Raw genomic sequence first — 5,426 nt, forward strand, 5'->3', positions numbered from 1 at the left:
GTTAATTTTTGAAAATAAACATAGTTTAGGATGTTCATTTTCTTCTTTGAAGTCAAAGTAATAAATTGATTGTCTTATCCTTTTCCCACTCAAATATATTTTATTATCATCCATACCTATTAGCAAGCATTTTTCTGGTAAAAATGTTACCTGAAAACCTTTGTCACAGAATTGACCACAGCTCAGCAAATTATACTTTAAGCCTTCAACATAAGCTACTCTTTCAATGGTCAAACATCCATACCTGATACATCCGTATCCCATTATCCTTCCTTTCACTCCGTTTCCAAAGTTCACCATTTTACCCAGCTTTGAGACAAAGTTGCTGAATAAGCTCCTATCTTCAGTCATGTGCTTGGAGCTTCCTGAGTCGCAGTACCAGATCTGCTGCACATGATGGTCCTGAAATGAAATGATTAGAGGGTTTTAGGTACCCAGGCATGCTTGGGTACACTTTCTGATGATATTCTGGTTCTAATAATTCTTCTAGATGACCTTTCATCAGAATTTCTGTTGGATGCTGAGCCATTAACAGAATTTTTGTTTTTCTTTTGGAGATGGTGTTGAACAAGCTTCAGTATTTCAACACACATACAGGAATCATCAGAAATCTCTGATTTTCCTTCTTGTGATGGAATGAAGGGATAGTTTTGAAAAGATGAGTGAACTGCTTCTGGAGTTTTTACAAACTCTTGACTGCATTCACTTCTTTTTGGTTCAAAATTTGGCTTGTCAAAGGAGTATTCAGAACATGTTGATTTGCAAGTTTCAGAATCAGATTCTGATAAGTTTTTATCAGAAGTCTGTTGATTAGCTTTTACAAAGACAGTAGGTTTGTTATTGTTTGTTCTTATATAACCCAACCCTTCTCCTTTGTTCTTTGGAGTGGACTCTATGAAATTTATAAATTCTTTTGCTTCTTGAAAACCTCTTACATTAATTTCTTTATCATTGATTTTCTTGTAAAGATCTCTTCTTTCATTTTCATAGAACTCAATTTTAGCTCTTTGTTCTAAACTTTGTTCTATCAGTAATTGGTTTTCAAGAATGATTTTATTCAAGGTCCTCTGCAACTCATCAGATTTTTTACCATCTGATTGATGTTTAACTTGCAAGTTTAAAAAATCTGACATGAGCTCATTTAGCTTGTGTTCAAGATCAAGATTGTCTAAACTTACCTGTTGTCCTGAAGTCTCTGGTATGTCATCAGAAAGTGCCATGAGACAGAAGTTGGCCATTTCTTCTTCTTCTTCTTCTTCTTCATCAGAAGAGTCATCAGATAGCCATGTATCTGTTCCAGCAATTAAGCTGACTTGCTGTTGTTGCTTCTTAGCTTCCTCAAGCTTCTTTTCATAGTAAGCAACATCTTTTAGCTTCTTAGTCTTACACTCAGATGCATAATGACCTTTTTGCTTGCACTTGTAACACACCACCTCAGCCTTTCCTTTATCCTTAGATCTAACATCTTCTTTAGATCTATCATCCATCCTCCTTCTATCACTCCTCTGGTACCTCTGGCCTCCTCCCCTCGACCTTTGCTCAAATGTTTTGGTGAGCAGTGTTATTGCATCAGCAAAGGCTGAAAAATCTGATGATGAATCAGAAGTTTCAAAGGCCTGGCTGTTTGATGGTTGTGGATCATTGGAAGTTGTTTGTCTTTGTGGGTTAGAGATAAGAGCTAAAGATCCCCTTCTTTGAATGGTTTCTTCAAATATTTCTTCCTCTCTGGGGATCAAGATGCTATATAAGTCGTGAAGACTCATGTTTCCTAGTTCTAAGGTTGAGGACAAAGTCATTGTGAGACTTCTCCATTCTCTAGGCAAAGCATCAAGAAATTTAATGTTTCTTTCATCATTTGATTTAGTTATTCCAAATTTCTTTAGCTCGTTTAAAAGTTTTGTGAACCTTTGATATGTGTCATTTAACTTTTCATTAGGTAAACTTTTAAACCTTTCATAGGATGAGACGTCGTTTGTTCTCTTGTTTCTCTTCATCCTTTCTCCTCCTTCACAAAGATTTTCCAACTGATCTCATATTTCCTTGGCTGATGCACAAGCATCAACTTGTAAAAATATGTCATTAGGGATGGCCATTATTAAGAGTGATTTTGCTCTTTCATCCTTAACCACCAGATCCTTGTCTTCCGGGCTCCAGTTTATTTCACTTTTGGGAGCACGAGAGGCAGGGATTCCTGGTGTTTGGTCAGTTGCTGGAATTGCTGGTATTTCAGTCATTGGTATATGTGGACCCCTTTCAATGGATTGAAACAGAGCTCGGTCATGACCATTAAGGAAATTGACCATCCTGATTTTCCATTGGGGGTATTCCTCTCTGACCAGAGTCGGAGGTTTGGACATAGAACCAAAGTTAAAAGCATTATTCCAGGTTTGAAAGCTGGCCATATTTAGAAAAAAGAAGAAGAGCGATTGATCGTTTGAAAATAACTTATTCAATCAGCTCTGATACCAATTGTTGGACCCAATATGGCCTTAACAACTTCTTTTTACGTAATATGGCAAGTGATTTCAGTATATGTGAAAAAGATGTGCGGAAATGGAAATCAGACTTTCAAGAAACAAGACCTACAGAATTATCAAGTTTATATCACTTTGAAACAAATTAGTTTAACAAGGTGATTGTAAGATTATTATCTAATACAAATGAATCTTGATTTCTGTGGGTGAGAAGAGCAGTTTGTGACAACTCGTATTTAACCGTTTCTTAGATTTTGTGTAACTATACGAACTATCGTGATTGACGTGATTATATTGATTGAATGAATACTATGTGTTACGTGAGTATGTGATTGCGAGATATAGTTACTTAAACCGAATAGTAATTCGATTACATAAAAACCCACTCGGTCCATATAGTTGGACTCGAGACCATGAGGTAGCCCAAGTGGGGGTTTCGGCCCACTTCCATTCCATACGTATACATGTTCACCCACACCTTTAGGGTTTTAGTTTCACAACTTTGCAATCAAGAACACACACACACCAAACACCCTCTCGACTCGGAATCAAGGGCTGCCGAACCGAACACTCATCGAGCTTGTGAATCTGAATCCTTCTCTTACTATCTCGGTCAGTATGATATCTATGATTTCGTGTTTCATATGTTTAGGTGATGTTATGATTAATCGGAATTCATGATCTAGGATTTAGTTAGCATGATTGTTTATGATCGTTCCTGTTGCTTTGAAATCAGTTTTGTATGTTGTTAATGTAGGTGATATATGACTGTTGATGATGTTTAATACGTGTTAACCGGCTAGGTTGCATGATAGTCAATGATTTCGGTATAAGTCTTGTATGATAATCCGATGTGCTAATGATCTTGTTGATGATAATAATATGAACACGTATGATGATGATTTGAAGGTGTTTTGAAACTGTTAATTATCGGGTTTGATCTGTTTCCGAAACTGACTAATCTGTTTGCTAAAATCACGGAATTAATTGACTAAAATTATGGAGAGTAGTTACATGCTCTGTTGCAACACAGATTGCGAGTCGATACCTTCAGTCTCGACTCGAGACCTCACACCGACACACAGCAGCACCAGCCGAGACCGAGGTTGCGGGTCCAGTTGCGACTCGAGACCGAACAGTCTCGACCGGACCATGACAACTCGAGACCAGCTCACTTGCGACTCGAGAACACCTCTGTTGCGACTCGAAACCTCCTTCGTTGCGACTCGAGATCTCAACACCAATATGATTCGAGACCGATAGTCTCGACTCGAGACCGACAATACTTGTTATTGGACCTGCACTGTTACAGCCCAACTGTTTGGGCCGAATACTTAGAATTGTTATCTGTTTTCTATTGGATTGCTGATACGTTTATGTGATTTGCCATGATCATACTTGCCACAATACGTGTAGAACCTATGTGCTATATTCGAATACGAACCTGACTTGTATGATAACCATGCTAGGACGTGGTTGATCACTATATAGCTTAACCGAACTTTGTGTATCTGCCGAGCAACCCAAGGTGAGTTCACACAGCCAAGGCATGGGTTCCCGGGTGGGAATGGATTGGATGACTTATTGTAAATACTCAGCTGATAGAACCTAACGATAAGATACGACTAGACTAGTAACACTTACTGAACTGATCTTCGCACACCTACCAAGGGTTGGCCGCGATATTATGACTGACTTCGCACACCTGCCAAGGGTTGGCCGCGATATTATGACTGACTTCGCACACCTACCTTAGGAAGGCCACGAACTGAACTAACTAATCTTCGCACACCTGCCTGGTAGGCCGCGATACTAATAAACCTAGTCTAGAACACTTGGGAAGAACATCCCCTAATATCTTCGCATACCTGCCTGGGAGGCCGCGATGGAAACTGATACGATATATGACATAACGAACGAACATACTACTACTCACACTATACTATTTCTGAACTGTTAACTGTGAACTCGCTCAACTAGTTGTTGACTCTCTGCTGCATGCCTTGCAGGACCTTAGGTACTATAGGAGCTTGCACAAGGAGGAGCGGGTCGTTGTGGGCAATGGATCATGAATGCTTATTAAACATTTATGACATTTCATACATTGAATACTTATGATTGGGTTTTTACATTAATGCTTCCGCTACATCTACTTATGTTGGTTTTGATAAACACCTTTCGTATTGATGGATAACTTTTACTATTTAATTACATGTTCAATATGATTGGTGGCTTGATCCTGGTCATGTCACGCCTCCAAGCGGTGGTACTCCGCGGGTGGATTTTGGGGGTGTGACAGATTGGTATCAGAGCCATTGGTTATAGAGAACTTGGTTTTAATATGGGAAAACGTTTTTATTAAAACCAGACTTTAACCAGTACAGTGCTCTCAACGATCCACAACGACGCTTCGCTCCACGTGCAAGACTCGACATCCTAGGTAATATGGTTTAAGTTCATTACCTGCATGCTAGAATTATATAGAACTTTGCTCGTATTACGCTTAGATACACATGACACTACAACCTGAGAACACTTACTTGCTTACACTTTTCTGTCATCGCACTGCTCGTGAACCTTTCTCACTTACTCTACTTTTGCAATGAAGATCATGTCTGGACGAATTAACATGACACAAGCCCAGTTAGAGGCTCTCGTTCAAGCTCAAGTTGCTGCGGCACTTGCAGCTGCTCAAGCAGGTAGTATACCCTGCAATACAGACTCACACTAGGATCCTTAGATCCTGCATTAACTCTCGTATTTAACCTCGTCCTATTCATACACAATAGGTCAACACGCGCAGCAACCTGTCTGCACTTTCAAGAACTTCATGGACTGTTGTCCAAGTACATTTAGTGGCACTGAAGGAGCGGTTGGACTCCTCCACTGGTTTGAAAAGCTCGAGTCTGTATTTGAAATGTGCGAATGCCCTGAGGCTCGCAGGGTCAAGTA

Source organism: Helianthus annuus, chromosome 9 (genome assembly GCF_002127325.2).
Source record: "Helianthus annuus cultivar XRQ/B chromosome 9, HanXRQr2.0-SUNRISE, whole genome shotgun sequence".
Classification (NCBI taxonomy): Eukaryota; Viridiplantae; Streptophyta; class Magnoliopsida; order Asterales; family Asteraceae; genus Helianthus; species Helianthus annuus.